Here is a 17,110-nt window from a genome sequence, read left to right on the forward strand (position 1 = left end):
GTGGTGTCCAGGGGGCTGGGGGTGGTGTCCAGGGCTGAACGCTTTCCTCTGTGAGTTCCTCCTGAGTCGCACAGCAGAGGGGACCATGAGGCGAAGACCATGAGGCTAACGTGTAGGGCCTACAGGGCCTGGACCATTAGAAGGCCAGGCCGTTGGGCAACTCCCAACCCTGGGAACAAGCAGAACCTGCCCCCGGCCGCTGGGCTTTTCAAGACAAGGCAGCATTTTAGACCCAGCTGTCTCCACTCCTGATTACGTTTCTTTGACTTGATGGGTTGATGTTGAGTCTCTAAACCAGGGGTGGGCAAACTTTTTGACTCGAGGGCCACAATGCGTTCCTAAACTGGACTGGAGGGCCGGAACAAAAGCATGGATGGAGTGTTTGTGTGAACTAATATAAATTCAAAGTAAACATCATTACATAAAAGGGTACGGTCTTTTTTTTTTTTTAGTTTTATTCATTTCAAACGGACCGGATCCGGCCCGCGGGCCGTAGTTTGCCCACGGCTGCTCTAAACAATCAACAGTGAGAGTAAAGGATGTTCACCAAAGAGAAAAGGAAGGACCGGGAAGTCAGGGAATCTTCCCGGGACCCTGGACCAGGCAGTATCATCTCATTTAACAGATGAGGAAGGCCCGGGGGCCCTCCTGCGATCAATCATAACTAGTCGGATCATCACCAACAGAGCTGGGTTCCTACGACGAGCCTGAGCCGGTGCTTTATGGTCTTAACTCATTTAATCCATTAATGACATTCATTGGAACAACGCCCGGAGGTGAGAACCATTATCCTTCCCATTTTATAGATGAAGAGACTGAGGCACACAGGCATGAACTGACATAGGGCCACACAGCTACTGAGGGGTAGAGCTGGGATTTAAATCCTAACAGTCCTTCCAGAATTAACCACTCCACTATGCCACCTCCTCCCATGAGTGGGGTCCCCACGTGGGGTCCCCGGATGTGGGTTACACACTGGGCACCCAGGGAATAGAGCCTGAGGGCACAGCTGAGTGGAGTGAGGAGCAGGCCGCCTTCCTCCTGGGTCCCGCTGGCTTCACCTCCCTCCTGCCAGGGCCACAGGCAGCCTCTGAAAGCAAACTACTAGAAAATTAGGAGAGCCCAGCCGGCATGGCTCAGTGGTTGAGCATCGACCTATGAACCAAGAGGTCAGGGTTTGATTCCCAGTCAGGGCACATGCCCAGATTGCAGGCTCGATCCCCAGAATGGGGCGTGCAGGGGGCAGCTGGTCAATGATGCTCTCTCATCATTAATGTTTCTATCTGAAATCAACAAATAATATTTAAAAGAAAAATAGGAGAAAATGAGACAGGCACCTCATGAAGGGCTGAGGACAGGGCATGGGTGCCCCAGGCTGCAGGGAGGGCAGACACTTGAGAACAGGCTGGATGAGAAGCTATTTCCTATCTGAGGGTCCTGGAGCCTCCTGTGCCCCCTCCAGGGTCCCCAATTACATCTGTAGACCCCACAGTGACAGGGATTCTGTCTCCTTTCAACACACAGCAGACAGTACATCCACCCAGCCGCCCCTCCGCTCCCAACTGCCGTGGCCACACTTCCTAGGCCAACCCTGGGCTTCCCTTTATCCCCAAGGAAAACAGCGAAGTCTGCCTTTCGAGTCCAGAGCAAGCGCTGAATTTTAATTCTGGATTTAATTCCATGTGCCAGGAGCCATTCGGAGACGGATTAGCAGCCCTGACATTCAGCCCCTAGTCTTTGGGAAAAGCAACATAAATTAGCACCCACCCAGCCCTGCCCTGTCGACGTCTCCCTGTGACTCAGCTAGTGCTTCTGGGGACTGCCCCCTCCGTGCCAGTTCACCATCTTCTGGCGATCACTCTGCCCACCCAGGAGCAGGACTCAGTGACAATGATGGGGAGGCAGCCAGAGGGGAAGGACACAGCAGAAATAAGAGGAATAATACCAACCGCCCTGGCTTCCTGGGTGGGAGGTCTTCCTCCTCAGGGCCCTTGCTGGGCATCAGCACACCCCAAACTAGGGGAGCAACTGAAGCTTACATTGGTCAGGACCCGCCAGAAGAACAGAACCAAGAGGAGATGGTGCCATCTGAAGCTGGCAGGCTCAAGACCCCAGAGGAGCTGGCATTTCAGTCTGAGTTCAAAGGCAGAAGGAGACTGATGTCCCAGGTCAACAGGCAGGCAGGACAAATTCTCTCTTACTTGTGAAAGGGCCAACCTTTTTGTTCTATTCAGGCCTTCAACTGATTAGGTCAGACCCACCCACGGTAGGGAGGGCAATCTGCTTTACTCCGTCTCCTGATTCAAGTGTTGATCTCGGTGGGAGCTGCCCTCTCCTTGCACCTGTGCTGTGGCTGTGAGAAGAGAGCCCCCAGGGAGCTGCTGCCTTTTCGGCCTGACCCCACAATGAGATTCATGGAGTCGTCAGACATGCAACTTGCAGCAAAGACGCCCAGCTAAGCCCAGATGCCACACGCCAGGCTGTCTCTGGAGGCAGCAGGCATCTGCTTCCTACACCCTAAAAGCTCAGGAGTGAGACCAGGAAAATAAGGGGCAGCTGTGTGGGTCACAGAACTACACCATAAGCGCAGCCTGGCTGCCTCCCGTGTGCCCAGACCTTGGATCCAGAGGCCAGTTCTGCTGAGGGCGGGCGCACCCTTCCCTGCTCCGCATCTGGGTCAGGGCTTTGCTAAGTGTTTGTCTCTCCGCAGGCTGAAGTAAGCAGTGACTAAGCTTGGAAGTCAGAAAACCTGGTGATAGACCTGTCAGTGGGGGTGTTCTGTGGCCGGCAAGGCCTCTTGCCTCCAGCTCCTCCGACTGCTCTGGGCAGTTCCTGCCTGGAACCCACACAGCTTCCAAGGCCCTGCAGCTTCCCAGGTCCTTTCTGATGACCCAGGAGCATCCAGCTGGGATCCACCTCAGATCACAGAGCAGGGCTGAGCCTGGGGAGGAAGAGGGACCAAGACCAGTGTGACCAGATGACCTAGACTCGGTCACTCTCTGAAGCCCTTGCTGAATCTCTGGGCAGGAAACCCTGAGATTTAATGAAAGTCCTGTCTTCCTGTCCTCCTGGTAATTTCCAACCCAGCCCACTGCAATGCCCTCTGCCTCCTGCGGACGGTGTGCACCCACAGTGGCCATGAGACCCAGTCAGGAGCCAGACCTCAGCTCAGCTAAGTCACATGACTGGAGCAGGAAGCTTCACCTCGCTTAGCTCTATGTTTTTTAGCTATAAAATGGGAATGATCGTATCACCTGCCCTGCCTGGCCCACGGGCATTTGGCAAGCCTCAAATAGAATAATATATTCAGAGGATTTGAAAAAGTGCCACAGAACAATGAAGAAGAATAAGTCTTGAGTTCAACCCAACAGACATTTACCAAGTGCCAGGTTCTTGCCAGGCGCTGTCTTGGCACCAGAGATGCAGAGATGAGAGAGGGAGAGAGAGAGAGAGAGAGACAGCTGCTGCCCCCGTGGGCCCAGAGCTCTGCTGGGAGCTTGGAGGAGACAAAATGTATGCTAATAGCAGCACTAACGCCATGAATAATAACAGCCCCATTCCCTGGGCGCTAGCTGCGGGCCAGGCTTGAGCTCAGTACTTAATATGCATTTAATCCTTGAAAAACTATGCAAGGCAGGCACTGTGGTTCCCATTGTGCAGGTGAGGAGACTGAGGCTCAGTGGGGTGAATTCACTTGCCAAGGTCATTCAGGGAAGAGGTGACAGGTCATCCCTCGCCTCCTCCTTGTCTACCTCCTCCTCCTCCCTCTCTTCCTCCTGCCTCTCTTCTTTCCAAACTCCTGGATCCAGGGATGGTCTTATAGCTCCACCTAAGCCTGCCTCTACTAAGTCAGGGCAGGCTGCCCTGCCCCAGGGAGGGGAGGGAGCGACTGGGAGGGCATGCGACTGCAACCTGTGTGAGGGAAGAGCCCCCATCTGGCGGTTCTGTCCATGCGAATCCTCTCTGAGGCCATGGCCGCTGCCGGCTCCAGCACTCAAAACCCTCCGGCAGACTGTCCGGGCACAGACTGCCCTGGTGGGGAAAAGGGGAGTCCCTGCAGAAAACCCCCAAACCAAGAGGGAGCGAGGGCGATGGAACTGGCGTTTTGTCCCCAGCGGAGGCAGGTCTTCCTCCAGCACAGACTCTGGCCCCGCTCACAGGGGGACCTCTGAGGGGGCTGTTACAGTCCCCTTCCCAGCGGCCCCCAGCGCTGCATCAGGGCATCTGAGCTCGGGCTTGGGACACGGATCTGACACGTTTTCCAGGTTGTTCCCGTCTGGCACTAGCCACCTGCCTCCAAGAAGGAGCTGGCACAAACGGGGGGCTGCTGGAACACACAAACCCGAGACTTTGACCATTGAATTCATTTTTGTGCGTTTTGCTCTCCTTCCTTCTGCTCAAGAGAGCTGGAATGGCATAGTGAGGCACTGCAGGGGACCTTGCAGCGCCTGTCACGGTGTGAGCTGCTGACAGGACTCAGGGTGGACGGGGAGGCCTGTGGCTCCATCCAGCTCATCTACACACAATGAGCCCATCAATCAGTCAGCGCCGTCCTCTTCCGCCCACACCGCCCTCTCGGTGGGTGCCAGTGCCCGTGCCCTGTCTCCAGGCCCCAGGCTGGCCGGGGCTCACCTGGCAGGCTTGGGGAAAAGCTTTGGGAGCCTTGGCCTGGCCTGCCAGGAGGTGACCTGGGTTCTGGAAGCGCCTCACCTGTCCTTCTGCTCAGGTTGGAGCCGTCTCCCAGAGAGGTGAGCAGCCTCCCTGACCAGTGGCTCCCTCACGTGGAGGTCACAGCAAGCCTGACCTCACTTGCACTGATTTTTAAAAACACAGACTGGCCCCAGCCAGGCCTCCTTTTCCTGCTGTGGAACCTCGGGCAGGTCCTCTCACCGAGCTGGTGTTCTCGGAGATGGGAGAAGAGAGACACCGACTTTGAGGTCTTTCATGGAGATGAAAGAGAAGATGCTGCTGCACACATCGCAGTTCCTAGAAGGCCTTCCCACCTGCGTCCCTCTCCTGCTGCCCCCTCCTGCCTCCTCTCCGCCACGCTGGCTCCCCGCTCCTCAAGGAAGAGGCCGCCTTTAACCTTCCCAGCAGCCCAGGTCCTGCCCTGGAAGCTTCTCCAGCTTCTCAGAGGTCTGGCCCCAATAGAGTTGGCTTGTGTTTTACTTGTTAGGGTTCAAGGATTGTGGTGACTGAGGGAAGACTCACTCCCCTGGGCTGTGGTTCCCATATGCAAAGAGGACTTAGATAAAGCTCTAACCACACGTCTGGGCCAAGCATCATTGCTTCCACCCACCAGCACTTGATGTGCCCCTTGCTGCTCTGAAGACTCAGAGGATGTAGAGTGAAGCCCTGCCCCCAGGGACTGCCAGCCAGAGGAGACAGCCTCATGGCATGGAACAAAGGGCTGCCATAGAAGTCCTCACGGTGGCTGCTGGAGCCAAAGGTGGGAGTGGGAATTCTGCATGGGGAGAAGAGATCAGCACTGGCTTCCACATGGGGCCCTCATCGTGAGAAGAAAAGGATGAGTTCAGACTTGGCCAGGCGGAGGAGGAGGTGTGGACGCATTCAGGGAACCCCAGGTGTTCAGCGTGGTGGATTACAGGGGAGACCCCAGAGGTTCAGTGTGTTGGATCAGAGGGGAGAACACAGGTGTTCAGCGTGATGGATAAGCGTGGTGGCCACAGATGTTCGTGTAGTAGCTTGGGGGGGCGGGGCCCAGGTGTTCAGCGTGTTGGATCCAGGGGAGTCCCCAGGTGTTCAGCATGGTGTATTAGAGGGGAAGCCCCAGGTGTTCAGCATGGTTTAGAGCAGTGATGGCGAACCTATGACACGCGTGTCAGAGGTGACACGCGAACTCATTTTTTTGGTTGGTTTTTCTTTGTTAAATGCATTTACATATATAAAATAAATATCAAAAATATAAGTCTTTGTTTTACTATGGTTGCAAATATCAAAACATTTCTATATGTGACACGGCACCAGAGTTAAGTTAGGGTTTTTCAAAATGCCGACACGCCGAGCTCAAAAGGTTCGCCATCACTGGTTTAGAGGGAGGTCCCAGATTTCAGCGTGGTTGATTACAAGTGGGCCCCAGGTTGTCAGGGTGGTGTATTAGAGGGAGGCCCCAGGTGTTCAGGTTGGTGAATCAGCAGAGCAGGCAGAGGGGCACCAGCTGCAGAGGACAAAGGGGCAGATGTTGGAGAACTTGTGGCTGGCAGTTCTGGACCACGGGGAGCCTGGGATTTAGTGACATCAGATTAGAGTCTGTGCAGCACAGCCTAGAGGTGAGGCTGAAGGCCTTGAACCTGGAGGGCCACGGGAGCGCCACTTCTGGGCCAGGCCTGACCTGGAAGTCAGGTGTTCAGCCACCTGTTTCTATTTCACTTGTTCCAGGATGAGAATCTTCTTATCAAGGAGTAGGGTTCAATTAATAGTCCTTCCAGTATTTCATGAGAACCTTAAAGGACCACCCCTCACACAGACAGGCACTACTTGCACACACATACACACCTGCACATACGCAGATCCACTACCAGATGCCAAGAGCAGTCCCAGAAACCAGCCCTGCACCCTCCTCACGGTGGGCATTCTGTGCTGCCTGTCTTCTCAGAGGGAGAATCAGGCCTGGGGCTGAGACACCTCTGGGCAACTCGACAGTCATTACATTCATTTGCAGAGTTGATGCTTTTTGGGTCCATGAGCCAACTTTCTTTCTCTCTCTCTCTCTTAATCTTTATTGTTGAAAGCATTACATAGGTCCTCCTTTTCCCCCATTAAACTCTTCCAGCCCACTCCCTTCCCTCCCACCCCTAGGCCTTCACCACCCCATTGTCTGTGTCCTGGGGTTATGCATATACTAGTATGCATACAAGCTCATTGGTTGATCTCTTCCCACCCACCCTCCCCTGCCTTCCCTCTGAGGTTCAACAGGCTGTTCTTGCCTCTATGTCTCTGGGTCTATTTTTGTTCATCAGTTTTATTTGGTTCATTAGATTCCACATGAGTGAGATCATGTGATACTTATCTTCCATGAGCCAACTTTAAAATGAGTATTTCCATCTTCCCAAATCACTGGGACCCAAAATAAAATAAGAAAGCTAATATTCAATCTCCCTTCTCCTGGAGAAATTAAAAACTTTGACCACGAGTTCTTCGTTTCTGCTGCATCTAACTCAATTGTCCTTAAGCTCAGGAGTATATAGGAAGCCACCTGTGATGTCTATTAAGATGCCAATCCCCAGGTGCCAGCTTCAGATGTTCTAGTTCCTCAGGTCTGGAGTAGAGCCCACGAATCTGAATTATAAGTTGCCCCTGTGGTCAGAGACCACACTTTGAGAAAACTGAAGTTTGGCATCCCCCTTACTCACAAAAGTATTGAACCACAGGGGCCTTTCCCCCTCCTCTCTCATTTTCTCCTTTCCCTGTGTGACCTCAGCTAGTGATTGCATCATTGAAGGCATCTGATGAGCCAGAAAAGAAAAAATTTTCTAACTGTGCTGTCACTCCGCCAGAACCCCAGTCTCCATGTGTAGGGAGACGTGAAGGGGTGTGGCAGATGTTGGCTGCCTGCCCAACAGCCACCCCCCTCTCTGGTCCACCTCTTCATGTTCTTCCTTGCTAAATAGAACCTCGGTTCTGGTCAGCAATCAGGTAACATATGTTTCACAGCAGGCTGGGCCATGAAATTTAGTTTTCCAGGGAAAAAATCTTGATTGGCCTAAATGAGGGGTTTTCATCCCTGGCTGCACATTAGAGTGTCTGGGAGATTTTAAAGATACTCATGAATGAATCCTATATGAGATCAGTTAAAGCAAAGTCTCTAGGCTTTGGATCTTGACATGGATACTTAAAAACAAAAAAACAAAAAACCCACCTGCCCAGGTGACTCTAATATGCAGCCATGGTTAAGAACCAAACAATCCCAGTGGTAATTCTATTCTCCTTGCCAGTGATTAATTTAGGAATGGATACATGGCATGGTTTGATATAAAAAGAGACATAAAAGGCAATCAGCTCCATATTCTTCAAAGGTGGCCTTCTGGCCTTTGGAAATGTTGTGTGAGATTGATGGCAACCATCTTGTGACCTTGAGGGACAATCTTACAAAGGTCAAAATGCTGAAGATGACAGAGTAAAAACATGGCAAGAACCTGGGTCTTGCACTTGGCATTGAACTGCTAAGTCAATCAACTGTTGGGGCAGCCTAATCTCTGGACCTCTGTTTATGTAAGATAGTAAATGCTCTTTATTAGTTAAATGATTGTTTAGGTCTTTTGGTTGTTGCTGTTTTTAGTTGGTTTCTTTTGTTGTTGTTTCACCAGCAAAAAAGCATCTTAGGTTACACTAGAAGATAAAGAATTCTATGAGGCTGCCTCTTGATTCTAGTTTCCCTTATAATGATGCCCTTCTGATCTTTCTGTAATAAATGCCCACATCTTCCTTCCACACATTTAAACTGAATCAGGTGCCTTTAGGACATCATACTGATTAAGTCCATGTATTCTGGCGCTGAAGTCAACTTGCCTGTGTTCAGTTATGTACTTCACCATTATAGTTGTGTAATTTCTGGTAGTTATTTAAGCCCTTTCTAAGCCAGTTTGCTCATCTGTAACCTGGGGATAATTTTACCTGTTTCCTATTGGCTATTTCCCAGATTTTTGGATTTAACATATAAATTTGATGAGATAATTCATGCAAAAATCCATTTAATAACATCCTTGGTGCATGTACATGTTGAGTCAAACACAGGGAGTTTGAATTTACTAGAAAAAGTCTCAGCTTTTCAGTAAAGGCAATTCAGCAGTAAAACTAAACGCCTTTCTATGATTATAATTGTGAAAGTCAACAAAAAGCCTTTGGCAGGCTCTGTCTTAATTCCTGTTTCAAGCAACGTGGTCTCCATGGCTCTTCCCAGGGAGTGGAGTAAACATAGCTTTTTACCTCCTCTACCAAAGCAGAGATGAGGTGAGATGTCCCATTGTACAGCCACCTGGGGAACAGCATGGGCATGCGTGTCACCACAAGCTCTTTTTGCTGCTGCAACCTTGAATGCTCTGAGATCCAGGGTGCCCGTTCCTGACATGTGATTCATCAGACTCAAGACATCCCACAAGATGCCTGTCTGTCGTGTGTTTCTGTGATGTCTATCACCATGGTACTCAGGCGTGCGTGGTGCTGCTGCCGTTTTTTGAAAGAGAATCACAAAGTTGGGAGGAAGCAGCCTCCTGGGTTCTGAGGCCTCTCCTGGTGAGATGCGGCCAGAAGACTGAGGAGGGGTCAAGGCGAGAAGTCGGTCTGCCTCTTCTGAAACATCCCGATCCCAGGGGTGCAGCAGAGTTACAAGTTCAAGGAGCTCCTAGGCCTATCCTCTCCACTGTAGAAGCCCTTTGCCCAGCCACTGCAGGCTACAGTCCCTGCCGGCAGTATCCACCAGTGGCTGAAGACTTCAGCTTGGTCTCCCTGGGATGCCAGCCTTTCATTTGGCTTTGCCAACAGCCACATGGCAGCTCTGAGGTGTGGGATTAGATCTGGGGGGCTTTATACCCATGCCTTACTTTAATCACATCCGGTCAAATTTGTTGCAATGAAAATGTGTTTTTTGAAAAACTTTTCCCGACTAAAATGAAGGTGAGGAATGATGGGTAATGAATGAGGGGTGGGGTGGGTAGGTGGGGTCAAGAGACCCTCCATTGATTTGTCTGTAGTGAGAGCTTCCTGTGGACCTAATCCAGACAGGGTCTCAGCAGCACGGGGTGGGGAGTGGTGCCTAGCCCTTGGGTTCTTCCTTCTCTTCTTGCTTCCAAACACTGGGCTTGGTACCCATACGGGGTGGGGAGTGGTGCCTAGCCCTTGGGTTCTTCTCTTCTTGCTTCCAAACACTGGGCTTGGTACCCAGAGGCGGGACCTACCCTTCCCCCTTCAAGTCCTGCTTATTCTGTCCATGAGGCTAGTTCAGAGGCTGCACTCAGGCCCTAACACCAAAGCTAATCTGGACACAGAGCCTGGGTGAAGCCAAAACTGTCACCAAAAGGTGATTCTCTTTCTGTACCTCATGGTCTTGCTTGGTTACGCACTCTGCCAGTGTCTTTTTAAAAGCTTTACTATGGATCACTTGGATAAACAAAAAGTATAAATAATTGGAACATAATTAACACCTGTATGCCCACCACCCCACTTGAGAAACAAAGGTGTTACCAATAGAGTTGAAGCTACTCACACTCCTTCCCCTCCTTCCCCTCCTTGAAATAACCTGAGTTTGGCCCATCACACATATCAACTGGGATTAAGTTTGGCTACAAATAAACAGAAAACCCAAAACATTTACTTACATGAGATAGAAGTTTATTGACCTTCCTAAAAAGAGATCTGTTGGGGCCGGTGTGGCTCAGCAGTTGAGCATCAACCTACGAATCAAAAAGGTCATGGCAGTTCAATTCCCAGTCAGGGCACATGCCTGGGTTGCAGGATTGATTTCCAGTAGGGGGTGTGCGGGAGGCAGCCAATCAATGATTCTATCACTGATGTATTGATGTTTCTGTCTCTTTCTCCCTCTCCCTTCCTTTCTGAAATATATATATATATTTTTTTTTATTTTTTTATTTTTTTAAGAGAGAGGTCTGTTGGAAAACAGTTCAGAGCTGTGGTGGAGCTCCATGATACTCCAGGACCAGCTGCCCTGTGAGCCACTGTCTACACAGCGTGGTTTTTACCTCCTGGGCTCAGACAATTGCCAAGCTCCAGCTGTCTTATCTACTCTCAACCCAGAGAGAAGAGAAGGAAAGAGGGCGAGTTACCTGCCTCAAGTAAGTGCTTGAAAGCTGCTCACTACATTTCCTCACATCCCAAAGGCCGGAACTTAGTCACTAGGCCACACCCAGTTGCAAGAGGAGCTGAAAGATGTAGTTTTTATTCCAGCTGGCCCTGTGCCCAGTTAAAAATCAGAAGTCTCCTTAAAACTTCAATGAGATACCCAGTTAGAGTGGCCATTATCAACAAGACAAGCAACAACAAGTGTTGGAGAGGTTGTAGAGAAAAGGGAACCCTCGTTCACTGTGGGTGGGAATTTAGACTGGTACACCCACTATGGAAAGCAGTCTGGTGATTCCTCAAAAAATTAAAAGTAGAGCTACCATATGACCCAACAATCCCACTCCTGGGTATATACCTGAAAAACTCCAAATCATTTATGCTCATGCAGCATTATTCATGGTGGCCAAGAGTTGGAAACAGCCAAAGTGCCTACGATAGAGGACTGGATAAAGAAGATGTGGTACATATACACAATGGAGTATTACACGGCCATAAGAAAGGATGAAATAGCGTCATTTACAACAACATGGATGGACCTTGAGAACATTATGCGAAGTGCAATAAGTCGAACAGAGAAAGCTAAGAACTATATGATTTAACTCATATGTGGAATATAAAACTGAAACTTATGTACACAGACAGCAGTGTAGTGGTTGCCAGAGGGAGAGGGTGGGAGAAGAAAGAGGTTCTAATATGAGGTGACAGGAGATTTGACTTTGGGTGGTGGGCACATGGTCCTATATACAGATTTTGTAAATTAGTAATCCACACATGCAACCTATATGTTCATGTTGACTAATGTCACCCCAATCAAATTTAAAATAAACAAACAAACAAAAACTGCAAAAAAAAAAAAAAAAGTCTCCTTCCAAAAGGGAAAGGGAGAGTGAGATTGGGAGACACCTAGTGGTCGCTGCCATATCACAGTCTTAACCAAAACGCCAACTTGGGGCCTCAAATTGTGGAAGATGCCACTTGTTTTTAAAAAGAAACTTTATCTAGTATACTTCAATAAAAGTACACAAGTAAAAAAGCTCGATGAATTTTCACAAGCGGATCAAGATATAGAATGTTACCGATACCCCAGAACGCCCCCCTTACAACAAAAATGAATTCAATTATAAAATAAAATCCCGTTAGCAGCTGTCTCGTTCTTCGTTCTGTGTTGGCTCATGAGAATTTAGTTTGCAGGCCTGCTTTGTCTTTGAGGAGTCTGTTCCCACGTCCTCTTTGGTAAGTATTATTCCCGAAGTATTAAAACGGAAGTTGAACTTCCCTTATGAGAAATCCTAATAAGGAGCTATGTCCCTGGATTTAGTTATAAGCTATGTGAGATACAGAGAGATGGCATTTACTCTGTTCTATTGTGTGCCAACCTCTGACCTGAGTGAAGATGCCACTTAAAAATATATATATAATTGATTTCAGAGAGGAAGGGAGAGGGAGAGAGAGAACCATCAATGATTAGAGAGAATCATTGCCCTCAGCACAACCCCCACTGGGGATCGAGCCTGCAACCTGGGCATGTGCCCTGACCAGGAATTGAACCGTGACCTCCTGGTTCATAGGTCAATGCTCAACCACTGAGCCACGCCGGCCAGAAGTGAAAATACCACTTTTGATGCCATCCCCATTCCTGGATCTGCCACTGGCTGCCCGTGTGGGATATCACCGGGACCTGAAGCCATAGGAGCCGGCTCTGCCTTAGGCTTCTCATGTGCAAAATGGGATACTATTGCTGTGACGATAAAATATAAAAAGGGAAATGTTGCCTCTTGGCTCCTCGGTGCCATGAAGGCAGGAGCCACCCCACCTCCCGTCGCAGAGCCGACGGCAGAGTGAGCAGGGAATACACATCTGGTTGATAGAGCCAAGGGCTAGCCTGCCTTCTTCAGCTGGGTCTGAGTCCGGACCGCTAGCCTCTCACCCCTGCAGCCCTGCCCGACGTTTCTGGAACACTCAGGGCCGTCCGCACATTTCACTTCTGCGCCCACTTCCTCCCTCCCTGTCTCACTTTTCATACCGTGCCAGCCCACATCTAGTCAGCTCTTTTCATCTGGCTTCATAAATCATTCCTGCAAGTCAAGTTCCTGAGACTGCTTCCCCTGAACCTCCTCCAAACTGTATCTAAAATACTTACCTCCTGGGAAAGGCATCAGGGCCAATTCAGTCTGTCACCGCCGCCTCCGTTACCAGGAGGAAGACCTACGGAGCCTGCGGAGGAGCAGCAAAGGCCGGGCCCTGGCACTCTGGGTAGCGCACTCTGTGTCCCCATCTTTAAAAGATGCTGGAATGGCAGTGAAAGGTCCTGGATGTAACTTACTTCATGGTCCTCACCACAATGGGCGAGGGTGTGGACGGCAGCATCGAGGGCCTGGGTTAATACCCTGGCTGCATCACTTATTTGCTGTGGGGTCTTGGCCCAGTCACTGAACTTCTCTGAGCCTCAACATCTTCAGCTACAAAACAGAAATGGAGAATGAGTGGGCAGTTAGGAGAATTCAATGAGATAATGCACATAAAATTCTCAGCATGGCGCCTGGATCTTGTAAGTGATCCGTAGGTATTAGCTGTTGTGCTGGGTTTTTCTTGTGGCCTACCCAGTACCCTCCTGCTGTCATTATTAGCAGAACCCTGATTTTAAAAATAATGATGATAACGTTTTCTGGCTTCGCTTGTAGCCAGAAGTAGTCACATGACACGGTTCTTGCCAAGGAGCCATCATCTGGGATCCCCAGTCATGCCCCCGGGAGAGCTGTTTGAAGGGAGCATATGAATTGGCATGTGCCTGCCTGCCTTTTACCTCTGCCTCCTTCTTCTTGTTTAGAATGTGAGTGTGATGTCTGGAGCTTCAGCAGCCATATTTTGACCTTGAGGCAACCTTGAAGATGGCAGCCATGTGTTCAAAATGATGCAACTGAAAGATAAAAGGAGCTGGGCCTCTTCTCCCAGATGGTGCCGTGGCGCTGCCATGCCAGCTCTCAGCCCTGGAGGGCCTGCCGTGGACTCCTTGTTACCAAGTGAATGGAGAAATAACCTCCTAATCATTAAGGGCTCGGGCCCTTTATGTCCAGTTCCAATTACTAGCTGCTAAAGCATGAGGCCTTCTGATGAGGACCAACTCCAACTAGAGCTGGATGGGGGCCTGAAGTGGTTTATGAGCTGTGTCCTGCAGACATTGGGGGGCTCCCTGGAACCCCCCTCTCAGACTGGAGATCAGGGATGGGAAGCACAGCACCACGCTGCCTCTCCCTCCCCCATCTTCCTTTACAATGTTGATTTCACATATGGGGGGGAGGGTGCGGGGGGAATGGCCCAGTTAGTTTTGGTTTAAAGAACAGATTCCAGGGGGTGGGGGGGGAGAACTAAAAGGGTTTGGAAACTGCTGTTCTTGTCCAACCCCCTCATTTTACAGATGAGTGATCTGAGGCCGCCAAAGCGAGGTCACTTGCACAGTCAAGCTCAGCCAGGCAGAGCCGAGATGAGAACCCAAGTTTTCCGCTCTTTCCGGGGGCCCTGCCAAGGGCTGGAACTGCCACAGAAAAAGCAGATCCAAAGAGTTTACAATCGCTGACAAAGCCCCAACCCACCGAGCCCAGATCAGCTGCCCGCTCTCCCCCGGGGAACGGGAATGGACAGACCCTCCATTAAAACTAATGAGGACAGGGAATGCCCTTCAGGGTCTTGGGCAGTCGAGCTGCCCTCCCGCTGGGAGAAAGTTGGACCATGTCCCTCTGCTCTCTCTACAGTAATTCATTAATTGTTTGTTTATTTGTTTAAAAGTACACACACAGTAAATGTGTGGTGCAAAGGGGGTGAAGGGATGGTGTGAAGTCCTCAGTGCATGGGGCTCTTTGTCCCTGTTCTTGTAGTTCTCCTTTTCAAAGCTCCGGCTAAATCAATTCCAGATCAATGGCTGCTAAGCTGCAGCAGTAAACACCACCTCATTCAAGGTCAATTAGAGCAGCCCAGGCATCTGTAGCAGGAAGGTAACTGTGGGAGGGGAGGCAGGGGGAGCCTTTACCAGGGACCTTCTCTAACTGTGTGTAGCCCTGTCCTTGTCCTTCTACCTTTACACACTGGGTCTACTCAGTAGGAAATAAACGGCCACTGGAGTGGAATTGGCGAGATGTAATAACAATTCAAAAAATCTATTCCAGGGCCGGAGAAACTCTTTCCCTCACCCCTCCATTCCATCCATCCATCCATCTGTCCATCCAACAAATATTTTTATTGAGCACTTATGTGTCTAGCAATGTCCTCGCTTGGAGCTTATTTGGGGGGAGTGGGGAGAGACAGAAAACATGCATGTAAACAAGGAGACAAACAACAGAGCCCATGGAAATGGCCCAGAGGAAGCCACACTGCACCCCCTCCAGGGGCAGCCAGGAGCTGGTAAGTAACCTTATCAGATGTTTACTTGTTATCCAGTGCCCAGTGCTAAGTGCTTAGCACTGGATTCTTCTGCTTAACTCTTTAGACCCCATCTTTTTGTTGGTGTTGTTTTGTGGGGTTTTTGTTGTTGTTAATCCTCACCTGAGGGTATTTTTTCCATTGATTTTTTTTTTTTTTAGAGAGAGTGGAAGGGAGGGGAAGAGAGAGAGAGAGAAACATCGATGTGAGAGCTACACATTGATTGGTTGGTTGCCTCCCACATGTGCCCCAAACGGGCTGGGGATTGAGCCTGCAACCCAGGTATGTGCCCTTGACTGGAACCGCAACCAGGACACTTCAGTCACGGGCTAACGTTTTATCCACTGAGCCAAGGGCTGCTTAACTCCTTTTAGAACCAGGCTTTCCTTCTCCACCCCAGTGGGAGGGAGGGGTCCACAGGATCTCAGGGCAGCCCAGAGACCAGGGGGGCTGAGCAGCACCTCCCTTTGTGAGTGATGGGCAAGGCCCAAGGCTGCTTAAGGACTCTTACTTGTAAACCGCAACGCTCACAGAGCACATGTGTGGGCCAACAGAGAGATTATGCATAATACAACCTTTCAGAAATTCTTGGCAACTATTTGAAAAGGCAGAGGAGGAGAAGAACAGACACTACACTTGAAATTAGGCCCCCCAGGTTCAAATCCTCCTTCCACCACCCCTGCCTCCTTCTGACTTTACAGAGGCGCATGTTCCTAACCTGTAAAATGGCGATAACACTGGTAGGAGACGGCTGATACTGTTCACTGTCCAGCGTACACACACACACACACACACACACCCCTTCAGAGACCTGCCCCTCCTCTGCCCCCATGATGGGCACCTGGCATACCGCCATCACTGTGCTCCGCCCCACAGTACACAAGGGCGGACACCAGCCTAGCCAACTGGACCCCAGCACACAGCTCCCTTGGCCCTGTGGTTGCTCCAATGGCGAGTGTAAGACCCAACACAGGGCGCTGCTCAAAACCCTTCCTCAGGATTTTCATGCGGAGTTGGAGGTGGGACGGAATTGAGGGCTGCCAGGTGCCACCCTCTGTGGCATGGGAAGAAAAGCTAATTTGCTGAATAGAATGCGCCGAGCAGAGGCAAGCAGAAATGCGCGAGAGGATCCTGATAGCAATGTGCTCTGAACCCGGTCCCCAGGACCCTCAGGGCTGCTGTGCTTCCTTCAGGGCTTTGAGCTCCACCGGCATGTGAGTCATTAAGTTCCCATTTGTCCCAGGCAGCTTACGTTGGGTTTCTGTCACTTGCAACCCAGAGTCTTGGCTAACTCTGCCCTTAAAGGCAGAAAGATGACATAACTGTGACTCTTGCCACTTTACTATGCATAGACCCATTTGAGAAGCTGATGAAAGCTATGGGTGAAGGTAATGCGTTGCTCACAAAGTTGAACAAGAAGTGGAGAAAAAAGGCAGGACCATGGAAGTTACCGGTGAGAGCACAGTTGTGTTTATGCCACTGTTGGCAGCACTGGACACTCCCACCGTGGCCATTGCATTGGCAACTCCGCTGCTGCCACCCTGAATAGCCTGGACCCGGGCCCACCTCTGAGATCACTCTCCAGATTCCTAGTCCCAAGAGACAGAGCCAGTTCACTGAGCATAGTTAGGTGCTGCCCCCTGGTGGTCAAGAGCAGAGAGAAGGCCTCTGCCCCACCCACCTTCCTCCAGGAGTCTACACTATGGGAGCATGCCCCAGTACCTCGTGGTTTCACCTGCTGGGTCTCTTAGGCCCTTTAAAGGCAGTGTGTGGAGAAGGAATGTGCCTGCTACAAAGGTGCTTGTTTGTTTACAAAGGTCTTTTGAGATTTACAGTTTAATACTTCAGAAGTTGGTTAGTATTGAAGCTGGACTAGAGCAGA

At 50.4% G+C, this 17,110-nt stretch overlaps 1 long non-coding RNA gene across 2 annotated transcripts in view; it reads right to left on the reverse strand.

The window, feature by feature from the left end:
• Positions 1–17,110, reverse strand: part of LOC106728392 — a 66,886-nt gene that overhangs the window by 12,503 nt on the left and 37,273 nt on the right. Inside the window, exons 4-5 of one of the 2 annotated variants that reach the window (XR_001364692.1) lie at positions 12,956–13,274; positions 10,376–10,409 (exon numbers count right to left, since the gene is read on the reverse strand). The exons of the other annotated variant lie outside the window; for it this stretch is intronic. This is a non-coding gene — a long non-coding RNA (uncharacterized LOC106728392). Of the gene's footprint in view, positions 1–10,375; positions 10,410–12,955; positions 13,275–17,110 lie in introns of those variants that run through there. 2 annotated transcript variants of the gene reach the window in all.

Source organism: Myotis brandtii, unplaced genomic scaffold (genome assembly GCF_000412655.1).
Source record: "Myotis brandtii unplaced genomic scaffold, ASM41265v1 scaffold604, whole genome shotgun sequence".
Classification (NCBI taxonomy): Eukaryota; Metazoa; Chordata; class Mammalia; order Chiroptera; family Vespertilionidae; genus Myotis; species Myotis brandtii.